Source organism: Bombina bombina, chromosome 6 (assembly GCF_027579735.1).
Source record: "Bombina bombina isolate aBomBom1 chromosome 6, aBomBom1.pri, whole genome shotgun sequence".
Classification (NCBI taxonomy): domain Eukaryota; kingdom Metazoa; phylum Chordata; class Amphibia; order Anura; family Bombinatoridae; genus Bombina; species Bombina bombina.
In genome coordinates this window covers 280071553-280089052 of record NC_069504.1, presented here as the reverse complement: position 1 = coordinate 280089052, position 17500 = coordinate 280071553, and the positions used below count along the sequence as shown (strand labels likewise).

Genomic DNA, 17500 nt, shown 5'->3' with positions numbered 1-17500 from the left:
AGAAGGAAGGAAAGAAGGAAGGAAAGAAGGAAGGAAAGAAGGAAGGAAAGAAGGAAGGAAAGAAGGAAGGAAAGAAGGAAGGAAAGAAGGAAGGAAAGAAGGAAGGAAAGAAGGAAGGAAAGAAGGAAGGAAAGAAGGAAGGAAAGAAGGAAAGAAAGAAAGAAAGAAAGAAAGAAAGAAAGAAAGAAAGAAAGAAAGAAAGAAAGAAAGAAAGAAAGAAAGAAAGAAAGAAATGAAAACAATACTAAGTAAAGGTCAGTTTAGTCTTTGGGTTGTAGAAAATAAACGTTCCAGTGGATTCTGCAAATACAAGGGGATAAGGCCAGACCCACCTCCCACGAGTTCTTGTGCTGAGTGCTACAGGTAGTCTTTACAGTGTCATCAAAGTCAAAATTAAAGGGACAGTCAACTCAAAATTTTTATTGTTTAAAAAGACAGATAATCCTTTTATTACCCATTTGCGCATGTATGTAGTTTTAAGACACTTTCAAATTCACTTCTCTTATCAAATTTAATTTATTCTCCTGGTATTCTTTGTTGAAAAGCATATGCACATATCCCGCAGCAGCAATGCACTGCTGGGAGCTACCTAGTGATTGGTGGCTACATACATCTCTTGTCATTGGGTCACCAGATGTGTCCAGTTAGCTCCCAGTAGTGCATTGCTGCTCTGTAACTGATCATAAATATGGGTTTAACCCCTTTGCAGGGATTGCCCTTTTTTGTCTTTTTAAATTTATTATTAGAAATTAGTATTTGATATTTTTATAAAAGGTGTCTGTCACCCCCGCAATAGGTGTACTTTGTTTGAACATATTTAGATAGGGAATCCTACTCATAATAGAAAAAGGCACAAGGTTCATGCCAAACATATGTAGGAAACATTTTTCTTTGTTAACTACATTGTTTCCCTACACACTGATAATCTATGAGATGTTCCTCCTCGTAGTGTGTTGATTTTATCAGGAGCTCACCACTAGCTATTTGTAGACTAATAGAATGGCTGAAAGACATCTTGTATTGAGTATAGCTAACACTTATATGAAGGGGTCTATACAGCTTGAAGCAATTTTGGGTGTGAACATCTAGAATCTTTTCTATGATACATGAACTCATTAAGACTGTTTATTCTTGTCAGCAGCATTACACTTGTTTACCACAATACTTGGTGCGATACTTTCAGTCTGACCCTTATAAGGATATAAATTGGTTTCTTTTTGGATGATTCTTTAGTGCTTAAGAACATATAAAACATTGTTTATAAAAAAAAACAACAATCGTTGTTACAAACATCGCTGCCAAATTGTCCAAGAAATGTGCATGCTCCCAAGCATACACAGATATGTTCTTTCATAAAGGATAACAAGAGAATGAAGCAAATTTAAAAATGGAAGTAAATTGAAAAGTTGTTTCAAATTTCATGCTCTCTCTTAGTCAAAGTTATAGTAAAGTCAGCATTAATGATTCATTATTCAGACAGCAGGAAACTTTAAAATTTTCCAATTTAATGATAGCATCAATATTTTGTTCTCTTTGTATCCTTTGTTGAAGAGTAAATTGAGGTATGCTTATGGAAGGTTATGAGTGTTCACATCACATGTCTTTAGTAAGCTATGGCAGCAGTGCTTGCAACAATGTATAACATCTCTATAAGCCTTAGATAGGCTGATAGAAGCTTAAAAGGGACAGTAAAGTCCAAATTTACCTTTCATGATTCATAAAGGGCATGTAATTTAAAAAACAAAAAACAAAAAAAAAAAACTTTCCAATTCATTTTTGTCATCAAATTTGATTTGTTCTCTTGGTATTCTCAGTTGAAAGCTAAGCCTAGGTAGGCTCATATGCTAATTTCTAAGCCATTGAAGGCCGCCTCTAATTTGAATGCATTTGACAATTTATCACAGCTAGAGAGTGTTAGTTCATGTGTGCCATATAGTTAACATTGTGCTCACGCCCATGGAGTTATTTAAGTCAGCACTAATTGCCTGAAATGCAAGTCTGTCAAAAGATGTGAGAAAGGGAGGCTGTTTGCAGAAGCTTAGATACAAGATAAATCACAGAGGTAAAAAGTATATGATTATAAAAGAGTTGGTTATGCAAAACACTGGGGAATGGTAAATAAAGGGATTATATATCCTTTTACACAAAAATATTTTTGGTGTCTGAAGGGTCATTATACACCAAAAATAAAATATAGGCTATTTAAATAAAGCATTAAAGGGACATTAAAACAATTAAAATAAATGCCAGGTAGAATAATGCAAAGACAAGATTAGTCTGAGTATAAAATGTATATGTATTTTTTTTAAATTTTCATTAGCTGTTTAAATGTTTACAAAATAAGTACAAAGTTTTAGTGTCTATAAAACAATGGGAGCTGCCATGTTGTAACTTAGGTTACCTTCTCTGCTGTGGCCAATTAGGGACAGTTATAAATAGATCACTAGAGTGAGCAGCCAATGGCTGTGTTGAATATAAGAGTGTTCTGCACTTCCATGTCTAACAGGAACTAAAAAGCTCACAATGTTAGAATTGACTTACAGGAAAGGGGGACAAAATAAATAAAGTATTGCAGAGTTTTTTTTTTCTATATTAGATTTATCATTTTATATTACCATCTCAAAGTGTTTAATGTCCCTCAGTGTAGATACAATTTGCAATTGATATGCATTACCTATTTTGAAGCCAACTCTCCTAAAAATGGGGAAAAAAAAACATGCAGGGTGTTTCATTGAATTTGTATACCTACGTACTATACTCTAAATATGATCAACTGAAGCTTCATTCTTAAAAGCCCAGGAAGTGGAAACTGACCGAGTAGAATGAGCTATAATCCTCTGAGGCGGGGATTTACCCGACTCCAAATAAGTGATGAATCAAAAGCTTTAACCAAGATGCCAAAGAAATGGCAGAAGCCTTTTGACCTTTCCTAGAACCAGAAAAGATAACAAATAGACTAGAAGTTTTCCTGAAAACTTTAGTAGCTTCAACATAATATTTCAAAGCTCTCACCACATCCAAAGAATGTAAAGATCTTTCCAAAGAAGTCTTAGGATGGGGACACAAAGAAGGGACAACAATTTCCCTACTAATGTTGTTGGAATTAACAACTTTAGGTAAGAATTTAAATGAAGTCTGCAAAACTGCCTTATCCTGATGAAAAATCAGAAAAGGAGACTCACAAGAAAGAGCAGATAATTCAGAAACTCTTCTAGCAGAAGAGATGGCCAAAAGAAACAAAACTTTCCAAGAAAGCAATTTAATGTCCAAAGAATGCATAGGCTCAAACGGAGGAGCCTGTAAAGCCTTCAAAACCAAATTAAGATTCGAAGGAGGAGAGATTGATTTAATGACAGGCTTGATACGAACCAAAGCCTGTACAAAACAATGAATATCTTTCTGTGGAATAAAACAGAAAGAGCAGAGATTTGTCCTTTCAAGGAACTCGCAGACAAACCCTTATCTAAACCATCCTGAAAAAAAATGAAAAATTCTAGGAATTCTAAAAGAATGCCAAGAGAATTTATGAGAACACCATGAAATGTAAGTCTTCCAAACTCGATAATAAATCTTTCTAGAAACAGATTTACGAGCCTGCAACATAGTATTAATCACTGAGTCAGAGAAACCTCTATGACTAAGAACTAAGCGTTCAATTTCCATACCTTCAAATTTAATGATTTGAGATCCTGATGGAAAAACGGACCTTGAGATAGAAGGTCTGGCCTTAGCGGAAGTGGCCATGGTTGGCAACTGGACATCCAAACAAGATCTGCATACCAAAACCTGTGAGCCCATGCTGGAGCCACCAGCAGTACAAATGATTGCTCCATGATGATCTTGGAAATCACTCTTGGAAGAAGAACTAGAGGCAGAAAAATATAGGCAGGTTGATAACTCCAAGGAAGTGTCAATGCATCCACTGCTTCCGCCTGAGGATCCCTGGACCTGGATAGGTACCTGGGAAGTTTCTTGTTTAGATGAGATGCCATCAGATCTATTTCGGGAAGCTCCCACATCTGAACAATTTGAAAAAACACATCTGGGTGAAGAGACCACTCTCCCGGATGTAAAGCTTTACGACTGAGATAATCCGCTTCCCAATTGTCTATACCTGGGATATGGACTGCAGAAAATAGGCAGGAGCTGGATTCTGCCCAAAAAAGTATCCGGGATACTTCTTTCATAGCCTGAAGACTGTGAGTCCCACCCTGATGATTGACATACGCCACAGTTGTGACATTGTCTGTCTGAAAACAAATAAATTACTCTCTCTTCAATAGAGGCCAAAACTGAAGAGCTGTGAGAATCGCACAGAGTTCCAAAATATTGATTGGTAATCTCGCCTCTTGAGATTTACAAACCCCTTGTGCTGTCAGAGATCCCCAGACAGCTCCCCAACCTGAAAGACTTGCATCTGTTGTGATCACAGTCCAGGTCGGACGAACAAAAGAGGCCCCTTGAACTATACGATGGTGATCTAACCCCCAAGTCAGAGATAGTCGAACATTGGGATTTAAGGATATTAATTGTGATATCCTAGTATAATCCCTGCACCATTGGTTCAGCATACAAAGCTGAAGAGGTCTAATGTGAAAACGAGCAAAGGGGATCTTGTCCGATGCTGCAGTCATGAGACCTAAAACCTCCATGCACATAGCTACTGAAGGGAATGACTGAGACTGAAGGTTCCGACAGGCTGCAACCAATTTCAGACGTCTCTTGTCTGTTAGAGACAAAGTCATGGATACGGAATCTATTTGGAAACCTAAAAAGGTTACCCTTGTCTGAGGAATCAAAGAACTTTTTGGTAAATTGATCCTCCAACCATGTCTTTGAAGAAACAACACTAGTTGATTTGTGTGAGATTCTGCAGAAAGTAAAGACTGAGCAAGTACCAAGATATTGTCCAAATAAGGAAACACCGCAATACCCTGCTCTCTGATTACAGAGAGTAGGGCACTGAGAACCTTTGAAAAGATCCTTGGAGCTGTCGCTAGGCCAAAAGGAAGAGCAACAAATTGGTAATGCTTGTCTAGAAAAGAGAATCTCAGGAGCTGATAGAGATCTGGATGAATCGGAATATGAAAATATGCATCCTGTAAGTCTATTGTGGACATATAATGCCCTTGCTGAACAAAAGGCAGAATAGTCCTTATAGTCACCATTTTGAATGTTGGTACTCTTACATAACGATTCAAGACTTTTAGATCCAGAACTGGTCTGAATGTATTTTCTTTCTTTAGGACAATGAACAGATTTGAATAAAACCCCAGATCCTGTTCCTGAAAAGGAACTGGTACGATTACCCCAGATAACTCCAGGTCTGAAACACACTTCAGGAAAGCCTGCGCTTTCTCTGGGTTCACTGGAATGCGTCAGAGAAAAACTTCTCACAGGCGGCCTTACTCTGAAACCTATTCTGTACCCCTGAGAGACAATGTTCTGAATCCAATGATTTTGGACTGAATTTATCCAAACATCCTTGAAAAATTTTAATCTTCCCCTTACCAGCTGAGCTGGAATGAGGGCCGCACCTTCATGCGGGCTTGGGGGCTGGTTTAGATCTCTTAAATGGCTTGGATTTATTCCAGATTGAGGAATGCTTCCAATTGGAGACAGATTCCTTAGGGGAAGGACTAGGTTTCTGTTCCTTATTTTGTCGAAAGGAACAAAACGGTTAGAAGCTTTAAATTTACCCTTAGATTTTTGTATCCTGAGGCAAAAAAGCTCCCTTCCCCCCAGTGACAGTTGAAATTATAGAATCCAACTGAGAACCAAATAATTTATTACATTGGAAAGAAAGAGATAGCAATGTTGATTTAGAAGTCATATCAACATTCCACGATTTAAGCCATAAAGCTCTTCTAGCTAAAATAGCTAAAGGCATATATCTAACATCAATTCTGATGATATCAAAAATGGCATCACAAATGAAATTATTAGCATGATGAATTAATTTTATAATGCTATACACATTATGATCTGATACTTGTTGCGCTAAAGTTTCCAACCAAAACGTTGAGGCAGCTGCAACATCAGCCAAAGAAATAGCAGGCCTAAGAAGATGACCTGAACATAAATAAGCTTTCCTTAGATATGATTCAAGCTTCCTATCTAAAGGATCCTTAAAAGAAGTACTATCTTCCATAGGAATAGTAGTACGTTTAGCAAGAGTAGAGATGGCCCCATCAACTTTGGGGATCTTTTCCCAAAACTCTATCTATCAATAGGCAAAGGATACAATTTTTTAAACCTTGAAGGAGTAAAAGTACCCCCCAATCTATTCCAATCCTTAGAAATCATATCTGAAATAGCATCAGGAACTGGAAAAACCTCTGGAATAACTACATGAGGTTTGTAAACCGAATTTAAACGTTTACTAGTTTTAGTATCAAGAGGACTAGTCTCCTCTATATCTAATGCAACCAACACTTCTTTTAATAAAGAACGAATATACTCCATTTTAAATAAATAAGAGGATTTGTCAGTGTCAATATCTGAGGCAGGATCCTCTGAATCAGACAGATCCTCATCAGAGATAGATAAATCAGTATGTTGTCGGTCATTAGAAAATTCATCAACTCTATGAGAAGTTTTAAAAGACCTTTTACGTTTATTAGAAGGCGGAATGGCAGACAAAGCCTTCTGAATGGAATCAGAAATAAATTCTCTTAAATTTACAGGAATATCCTGAGCATTAAAGGTTGATGGACCAGCAACATGTAATGAGCTACTACTGATGGAAACATTCTCTGCATGTAAAAGTTTATCATGACAACTATTACAAACCACAGCTGGAGGAACAGTTACCACAAGTTTACAACAAATGCACTTAGCTTTGGTAGAACCGAATGAGGTCTTAAATAATGAAAAAATGTTTGGCGCCAAGTATGACGCACCACAAACTGAAAAACATTTTTTTGCGCCAAAAACATCCGGAACGAAACTCGAGCATCATAGATGACGCAACCTCGTGAAAAGGCTCAGCGCCAACTAAGACGCCAGAAATTACGAATTTGCGCCAACAAACGTAATTTTTGCGCCAAAAAAGACTCGTGCCAAGAATGACACAATAAATTATAGCATTTTGCGCTCTCGCGAGCCTAATACAGCCCGCAATTAGAAAGAGTAAATTTGAAAACCTCAGGTAAGAAAAAATATATATTTTTTTATATAAAGCATTTCCCAGATATGAAACGGACAGTCTGCAAAAAGGAAATATACTGATAAACTTGAATCATGGCAAATATAAGTACAAACATATATTTAGAACTTTATATATAAAGTGCCAAACCATAGCTGAGAGTGTCTTAAGTAAATGAAACATACCAAAAGACACCCATCCACATATAGCAGATAGCCAAACCAGTACTGAAACGAGAATCAGTAGAGGTAATGGTATATAAGAGTATATCGTCGATCTGAAAAGGGAGGTAGGAGATGAATCTCTACGACCGATAACAGAGAACCTATGAAATAGATCCCTGTTAGAAAGACCATTGTATTCAATAGGGGATACTCCCTTCACATCCCTCTGACATTCACTGTACTCTGAAAGGAACCGGGCTTCAACATGCTGAGAAGCGCATATCAACGTAGAAATCTAGCACAAACTTACTTCACCACCTCCATAGGAGGCAAAGTTTGTAAAACTGAATTGTGGGTGTGGTGAGGGGTGTATTTATAGGCATTTTGAGGTTTGGGAAACTTTGCCCCTCCTGGTAGGATTGTAGATCCCATACGTCACTAGCTCATGGACTCTTGCCAATTACATGAAAGAAAAACAAAGTATGCGCCTCTACACCTCAGCAAGCATGAGGTGCCCTACCTGAACCTTCACTAATATTCAACAAACTCCCCTGCAGATTGGTCAAACAAGCCATGACAGAAGAGAGGTCACATAGAAATGACGCTGCTCCGCTCTGAATCTCAAACGGAAGGGCGGGGAGTCACATGACCGGCAGTAAATGAAACTGGGCAGCAGAGTAAAAAGCATGTGTTTCTTATATTCCCTCAGATACCAACAGAGAGAAAAAGATGTCACATTTTCTCCAGACTGACAACTAATAAATTGTAAAATTGAGCCCCAGAGATACCGTCCCAAACACAGTAAGGGAAGCTAGTAACCCCTTAGTCTCCACACATACACAAGTGCCTGCATACTGCCCCATGAAAATCCTAAACCAAGGATTAAATATGTCCCAAATTAATAATGCAGAAATAATTTTCCCAAGTGCAAGTCTCCCATACCTAGAAGACAAAAGCACTTACCTGCAAATCCAGCTGTCGGGCAGGAAGACAGCTCACAAGGCGTGAAAGGACACATACTCCTTACAGAGACCTGTAGAAAAAGAAAGAACAGAGTAACCAACTCTGGTTTTCTATAACCAGGGTAGCAATTATTTAGCTCCCTGTGTGTAAATGCTAATGTATTACATTGTTACCACCCGGTGCAGCAGAAGAGGCATAGCTGTCTGATTTTAGGCAAATTAGCTTATATATACAGGGAGCTAAACGTCTGCATATTTTTTCCCATTTTTAGGAGAGTTGCAAAATAGGTAATGCATGTCAATTGCAAGTTTTATCTATACTTAAAGGGACATTCCAGTCAAAATATAAATGCACATAGATGAATTACATATTTGGATAGAAACATATTTGCAACATACATGCATTGGCAAAAATACTTCTAGTAAAAGTTATTGCTGTTTTAGTGTTAACATTTTTCTCTGCACGTGCACCAGCATTTTAAATATTGCAGCTGCTCAGAGCATCTGTGAGGCCGTTATGTCAGCAATTCACAAATTGAGTCATTACCAGATGGTACAAGCACCTTAAAGGGACATGCCACCCACATTTTTTCTTTTATGATTTAGAAAGAGAATGCAATTTTAAACATCTTTCTAATTTACTTATATTATCTAATTTGTTTTATTCTCTTGATATTCTTTGATGAAAAGCATATCTACATATGCTCCCTAGCTGCTGATTGGTTACTGCACATAGAAGCCTCGTGTGATTGGCTCACCATGTGCATTGCTTTTTCTTCAACTAAGGATATTTAAAAAATGAAGCAAAATAAATAATGGAAGTAAATTGTAATGTTGTTTAAATTTATATTCTATATCTGAATCATGAAAGAAAGATTTTGGGTTTAGTGGCCCTTTAAGCTCTCTGACCAAGTGCTATGTTTAAAATGCTGGCGCACGGTGCATACTTTTACACTTTTGAAACAGCTATAGTTTTAATAAGAAGCATTTTTGACAATACATTTATATTACATAACTACTTTTATGCAAGACTGAAATGCATCCATGTGGATTTCAATTTTGGCTGGAATGTCCCTTTAATGCTTTATTTAAATAGCCTATATTAGTTTTGGTGTATAAATGTCCCTTTAAGAGTGTGCATGTGTCTTAAAAATCTATGGCAGCAGTGTTTCCAAAAGTTTTTATAGCAATAATATTCATAGTTACAAACACTGAAACAGAATAATGATGGGGCGCACACTATAAGAGATGTAACCTTTAAGTAAATATCAATTCATACAAATATAGATATGAAAAGTACAAAAGTGGTTAGAATTAGTAAAAAGTCCCAACACAAATCCAATACTGTGTAATGTTCGTGATATTCTACAGGAAAACAAGTGTAAACGGCTGCTCTCCACCTCACAGACGTATCCGTGTAGAACTATGAAGAAAGCATAAGACAGAGGGGGGCCTCATGTGTATATCAGCATATTCAAATATGAGCGTATGAATATTCAAGCCAAATCGGTACTCACATTTAGTATAAGTACACTTATGTACTGGTAGGAACAGGCTGATAACTCAGGGTGTACCAGCTAACCCTCTCCTGGCTCCAACGAGGTATACAGGTGCAACCCATTGCAGAAGTGGGTGACTCCAGGCGCTCTGGTGCAATGTAGTAATAGGTCAATCATAAAAAGGTGCTTCCACTAGGCTCGTAGTTATACAATTGGTTAATTAAAAAGACTTTAAAAACATGCAAGCAGTGGGTATAGAGGGCATATCCAAAATACCCCCTATATCAAAGCCGAGAAACGCGTTGCATAGATAGGGGGTATTTTGGATATGCCCTATATACCCACTGCTTGTATGTTTTTAAAGTCTTTTTTTTTTGTTGTTGTTGAAATTTAAATATTTTATTGAAGGTAGTAATTGAAAATACAGGTATTGAATGAAAATTTCAATGACAAGACAATGGCATAAAAATGCTAACAGTATTAAAATACCTAGAACCCAACATACATACAGGCAACAAAGCTAAAACTTGGTAACCGACAATATAACTTGCCCATCCTGGTTGGGAGTAATACTGGAACCTCTGACTAAGGTGGTGGGGGTGAAAAGGGATATTGCTCGAGGTGCCAAGACCCCCTACAAGGCCTCAGTTATGGGGCTCAGGGTTAGCCGTATGGGTTTAAAGTAAAGGGAGTTGAAGGTACTTTGAAAATATGAAGAGGGCTTACGTTCCCCTCTTAGGCTCATGTATATTTATATTTATGGGAGGGAGGGGGGGGGGCATGAAGGTTGGGAGAGGGAAAGGGGGATAAAGAAAGTGGGTGGGTGGTTGGGGCTTGAGCTAAGTTCCTTTGTGTAGGTCAATATTATCTACAAGAGCGAGTTCAATAGTTAAATATCATGAGAAGTTGTGTTAGGCTTCCAGTCAGTATCGTTTTGTTCCTTCCACTCTGCCCAAACCAACTCAAATAAGTCAGAATTGTTTAATTTATAAAAGATGTCCTTCTCCATGGTATATATGTATACCATGGTGTTGCAGACTGTAGACCAGCTGGGGGAAAATTCCTTTTTCCATGAACAAGCTATGGCGTGTTTGATAGTCATAAATAGGTATATGGAGATGTATGAGTGGTGTTTAGGCAAAGCGTGGAGGTGTAGATGTAGGAGAGCTGAAGCAGGCGCCTTAGAGAGGGGGACCCCCATACGAGATAGGGCTGCAAAACATTGTTGCCACAGAGGTTGAATCAAGGGGCACTCCCACCAGATGTAGAATGCATTACCTCTATGACCACATTTCCTCCAACACTCAGGAGACGCACTCGGGAACATCTTCACTAGTCTAGTAGGTACGTAGTACCAGTGTGATAAAAGTTTGAAATATACTTCATACAGCGTAGTACAGTGTATGGCCTTAGTCAGAGAAAAGGCCTGCTCCCACACTTCAGGAAGAACTCGCGTACCTAATAGTGTCTCCCAACGGGCCAAATGAGTGGGTGTTTCAGGGCTTTGTGAACCGCTTAACAGCACATAATGTAGGGTGAGGGGTCTACAAAACCTGGTCCCCTGGTCCCAAATGGACTCCCATAAGGTTAGCGGGCGGATAAGATTCGGTTTAAATCCCCAGCTATTTAGAAAGCTCTTTATTCTGTGGAACTCAAAGGGAAAGTAGGGAGGCACTCCAGCACCATCACGGATTTGGGAGAGCTGCTTGAAAGAATCCTGAGAGGTCATAGACCATAGGTCCAACACTAGGTTAACCCCCAGTTGCACCCATTTATTAGGGTGGGAGTCCTGTAGTCCCGAGAGGAGACCCGGGATGGAAGTGATAGGGGAGGGGTGTGGAGCGATATTAGGATGGTGCCTAATTTTGTCCCAAAAGTCTAGCCATCCCGAGATGGCTGGATTTATTAACTCTAACTCTCTACGACAGTGCGGTGGATTCCATATCAGGTCTCGTAGGCTAATATGGTTAGGTAGAGAGGCTTGCTCAATTGACCTCCATTTGGAGTGGGATGATTTAACTCCCCATTGGGACACGTGCGTGAGCATAGCACCTTCATAATATCGGGAGACCGACGGAGAGGCAATACCACCAGAAGTTCTAGAAAGTTGAAGTAGTTTGTGTGCTACTCTGAGAGGTTTGTCCTGCCAGATGAATTTCATGAAACCACTCTGAAATTGGAGCAGGAGATATTTGGGAACCTTGATGGGAAGGCAATGGAACAGGTTGGTGAGTCAAGGGAGGAAAGACAATTTTCAAGGCGGTAATCCTACCAAGCCAGGATACATGCTGCATGTTCCAATCCCTCCTCAAGGAGCGGAGCGAGGCAAGGAGGGTAAGGTCGTTGTCTTTGATAGTTTGGGGGAGACTACTAGATAGTCTAACCCCTAAATGCAGGACAGAGTGATCTGTCCAAGTAAAGTCAAAGCTTTTTTTCAAGTCAATTGCGCACTTGTGAAGCCTTGTGTGTACACTTCCGTCTTTGAGAGGTTTAATTTGTAGTAAGAATGGGCGCCAAAGGAGGCTAGCGTATCCAGCAATCTGGGAATATTATGCATGAGCTGAGCCGAAAATAGTGTGACGTCTTCCACAAAAAGCGCGATTTTGTGCGAGGTGCCAAACAAGGTGACCCCCTGGATCTGGGGGTCAGCTCTTATCTGTTCCGCCAGAGGCTCGATTGATAAGGCAAACAGCAGCGGCGACAGGGGACAGCCCTGCCTAGTGCCATTTGTGATAGCGAATGAGGGGGAACGGAAGCCCAGACCCCCCACCGAAGATGAGGGAGTTGAAGGGCTTTGATAGCCCCTATAAAATCGCTAGGGAGGCGGAAACATTCAAGGACCGCCCAAAGGTACTGCCATCTAACTCGGTCAAAGGTCTTCTCGGCATCAAAAGAGATGACCGAGATTGGCTTCTGGAGCCGAGAAGAGAGAGTAAGAATGTTAAGAAGTCTCCTCGTGTTATCAGGACCCTCTCGCTGGGGCACGAAGCCCACCTGGTCTGGGTCAATTAGGGAGGGTAGCAGCTTAGCAAGCCTGTTGGCCAAAATCTTGGAGTAAAATTTTATATCAGTATTTATTAAAGAGATGGGCCTATAGCTGGCGCAAAGAGTTGGATCCTTGTTTGGTTTTAGAACGGTTACTATGCTGGCTTCTAAAAATTCTTTTTGGAAATGGCCTTCTTTTCTAGCCAAGTTGTAGAACTTAAGCAGTAAAGGGGAGTGCTCCCAAGCAAAAATTTTGTAGAAGTGAACCGGATAACCGTCTGGACCAGGAGACTTGAAGGATTTCGCATTTCTAATGACCGTCATGAGTTCCGAAAGTGAAAAAGGAGAACTCAAAAGGTCGCACTGTTCAAGGGAGAGTGTTGGGAGTGACAGGGTCTCAAGGTAGGTTTGCAGCACCTCCTGAGGAGTGGACCTAGGTGATTCACTAGGCTATATTATATAATTTAGTATAATAATCAGCAAATGCCTCCCCTATTTGGGATGGGACTTGAAGAAGGGATTCTGGGGTTTGTATGCAATGGATTCGCGAAGCCCCTGCCCTATTTCTAATTTTATTAGCTAGTAAGGAGTCAGCCTTATTGCTTTTGTAATAGAACAGGTGTTTCAATTTTGTGAAGTTAATCTGGGTTCTGCGTAGCTCAAGCTGAGAAATGTGGTTCTTAACTGCAGTGATTTGAGATGTGATGTCTCTATTAATTGTGTTTCTATTTTGTTCTTCTAGCTGTCTCAATTTGATATGGGCTTGGGAGAGTGTGAGACCAGCTTGCTTTCTGAGATGTGCTTGTTTAGTGATCAAAAGCCCTCTGATTGTGGCTTTAGCTGCTCCCCACAAGGTGTCATTCTTGACAGAGGCATTGTCATTGGTTTGTATGTAGTGAGTAATATCCCTGCGGAGATCTTCCCTAAAGGGCACACCCTCAAGGATATGATGGGGTAGTCACCAGTTGGGCCGCGAGCGGGTAGTGTTGGTCGAGTTTATATCGGCCTGCACCAAATCATGATCAGACCAGGCGCAGAGGGAAATTCTGGCCTGCGTAACTAGGTCAAGGGAGTCTGCTGTTGAGAATATGTAGTCCAGTCTGGAGTACAGTCTGTGAGGATGTGAAAAGTGTGTGTAGTCAGAATCTTGTGGGTGGAGGGCTCTCAATATGTCGTAAAGTCCTGAGCAAGACATTAATTGTCGAAACCTGCTGGATAGTTGTTTGGCTGGAGAAGGCGCTGTAGTCATAGAAGTGGTCTTTCTGTCTGCTGTGTGGTCCCAGACCATATTAAAGTCTCCAACTATAAGGACCTTACCCTGTTGGACCTGTGTGAGTACGTGGAGAATGTGTTTGAGATATCTTGGTTGGTTAGTATTTGGGAGATATATAGAGGCCAAGGTATAGGTAACATGGTTTAACTTACAGATTAGGATAATATATCTCGCCTGAGGGTCCTTGATGACTTGTATTGACTCAAAGGCGAGCCACTTGTGTAATAGGATCGCCACCCCTCTGGCTTTTTTGGTGAAAGAGGCAGTTTCAATGTGTGTATAAGTCTTGGAAGTAAGTTTGAGGGGTTCGCTATCTAACCGGTGGGTTCCTAAGAGAAAGACCACGTCAGGGTTTTGATGTTTTAGGGATCTTAGCAACAGGCTGCGCTTATGAGGGGAATTGAGACCCCTAACATTGTGAGTTAACAGCCTAATAGTGGACATAGTAGGTAGTGGGAAAAGGAGAGTGAAGCTACGTCGCTGGGGATAGGGCACGTAATGTAATATCAGAAGGGGGAATAAGGGTATAGGGGAGGAGATGGGGGTGTAGGATGGACACTAGGTGAGTGTCCCAAAATGTGGTGGAAATAATCCACCTAAAAGAGTCCTAGCGCAGACTTCTAAGTGGGGGCGGAGAATATTAAGTAATGAACCTAAATGTGCGGGGCTAAGAACATCGTCAGCCCCACTCTGTAACATACACATAGCAAACTACAAGTAAATAACAGTTAACTTTAACTTAATCAGCGAAGCATCAAGAAAAAATACAAACAGAATACATAGTGCAAATTTAGACCTATATCAGTATTGCAAATAGGGCAGGCCTTCAGAAGAAGGTAGAGGGCAGAGTTGCAGATGCTCGCAATTTGGGATGAGGAGAATCTCGTTGTGGGGGAGTCTCCGACCGATGACCCCAATTCGCCAGAAGAGATAGGCCCTGCGCTAAAGTAGCAGCCACATATGTTTGATTATCTTTAGTGATAATAAGCCGGGTGGGGTATCCCCATCTGTATTTGATGTTATTTTTATGCAGAGTAATAGTGACAGGCTGGAAATGCCTCCTTTGTTGAAGGGTATGAGCTGAGAGGTCAGGGAGAAGTTGTATTTCTTTAAATCTCTCACTAAGAGGAGGTTTTTTGAAGGCTGCTTGAATTAGTTTGTCCTTGTACAGGAAGCTGTGGAAACAGACTCACATCCCGTGGTTTGTCGGAGGCCACAGTTCTGGGGCGTAATGCCCTGTATGCACGTTCCATGGAATTAGTTAGGCCTTCAGGAGTACCTATTAGATCACGAAACAGATCCATCAAAAACTCCTGTAACTCAGCTGGAGCAACCGACTCAGGGATTCCCCTAAATCTGATATTATTGCGCCTGGATCTGTCCTCTATGTCTGCTAACTTAAGTTCTAGTTGGGAGATTTGTTCTGCTAAATTTTCTGAGTAGGAGAGGAGGTTAGACTGATCCACCACCATATCATCCTGTTTCCGTTCCAATGAATCTACTCTTTCTCCTATTTCAGAGATCTCCTTTTTAAGTTCGGCGGAGCTACGTTGTATTTCCTGCGTTATTAATTTGGTCTGCGAAGCTAACATTTTCTGCAACGTTGTTTCAGTGATAAAGTGCTGTGAGGCAGACACAGAGTGAATACTAGATTGAGACTCCTCATCCTGCGAGTCAGGGTCATTTAGATCTCTTTGAGGGTCCATATTTGGACCTTTGGGCTGTTGTGTAAAGTGGTCATAGACTGTCTTCTTAGATCTGTTTAGCGCTGCGGAATCTGTTTAGCGCTGCGGAATCTGTTGGCGCTCTACAAATAACCGATAATAATAATAATAATTTCAGTGTTGATTTGGGAAGCCTCCTACCCGAATGAGGCATATTGAGGAGGCAAGATATTAGAGGAGTCTAGCAAAAGTGTAAACCTAAGGCCTCTTTGCAAGTAAAACTTGTATAACTCAGCTGAAAAAGAAAGTCAGTACATCACACATTCATGACAAACATTACTCTAAAATCTATAGAGCGGGGCTGAGAGTCACCTTAATGGTATCTATCACATGCTGAGTACAAGCATCTATTTCTTTGTCCTCACCTTGGAGCAGTGGACTCCTTATGGAGCCTATGTAAATGAGGAGGACTGGTCAGAAAACCTTAGTCTACCTACAGGATATAGAGGGGGTAGAGTTATCTGAAGACCTACTCCCCACCTCAGGGATAGAGGGGATACGACCCGAAGGAAGGGGAAAAGGAAGTGGGATATGACCCACCCAGGCAAGCTGGGCAGGAGCGGGGAGGTGAGGAGGAACTTTTCCAATCATAGTTATATGTGGTGTAAGTAAGCAGTTGTACCCCTAAGATCATGCAAGTAATACAGCTGCCCTCAATAAATGGGCTAAAAGGATGGGGTTTTAAGTGCACTTAGGAGGGAAATAAACCCCTTGATATAGGTCAAGTGTGGCGTGGAGGCCTCTAGTGAGTCTTATAAGTACTATGCGCTAGGTAGGGTAGTCTAATTGAGAGACTTTATAAAATCTAACTATATGAGGTAAAAATAAGTAGTTGAGTAGTAGGAAACCCCCTAATTCGTACTAGTTACTTAACTGCTCACTATAAATGGGTATAAGATAATAATGTGGACTAGGGATTCAAAGGGATTGAGGTGTTAATAACCTTGTCTGTGGGAGAGCGCTGCAGTTAGTTTGTGCCAAAAAAGTATAAAGCAAATCATAAAGGCCAAGTGTTACAGGTGTGACCAGACAAAAAGGAAAAGATAACACTCCACTCTGGGGAAGGCCCACAGAGATACATAGACTGACGTAGCAGCTAGTACACAAATACCCCTAATATATTATAGAATAGCACAGTTTTTATCAAAGGAGCTCAAAATGCAGAAAAGTGCTCTCACTTGAGTTATATGAAGAAGTTCATTGTCTCAAAACCTCAGGGGAATGTAGTGCAGATGGAAAGTACTTATTTGCACGGAGAGGGTTAATACCTCTGGTTTTGATGAAGTTTTAGTATCAGACACTAAGCTGGAGGTTGAGCCCTATTGTAATAACTGAATTGTGGGGGATGATGGCTTGTTTGTATATGGACTTTGGTGTAGATATTTGTTTCCCCAGTGGACAACCACAATTTTTCCTTAGGATGCGCGAGACAGCAACACGTGAGTGAGGCTTTGTTCCTCCTTCCCTGCCAAACCCTAGGATAGATGGCGGTTTGTATACTATAAAGCTGGTCTTCAGTAGGCCTCTAATATATGTGGGGCTGTTAATATACTCTGCAGGGCAGTGATATGGACCGCAGGAGCCTCAAGGAGTAGTCAAACAGGGTAGGTGCAGAGTCAGATTTTGTGCAGGGGCCTTTGCATGGATAATGAGGCAGAGTCCCCAAGCCCGCTCACTTATTGGGTTAACGATCTAACTCGTTTAAGGGCAATGAATCAGGCCTTGTGGGAAAGAAGGCACTAAGCA

The 17500-nt window shown here is 40.5% G+C and overlaps 1 protein-coding gene across 1 annotated transcript in view; it reads right to left on the bottom strand.

Moving 5' to 3' along the window:
• Positions 1-17500, bottom strand: part of HAL (histidine ammonia-lyase) — a 62731-nt gene that overhangs the window by 12412 nt on the left and 32819 nt on the right. The window lies entirely within an intron of this gene.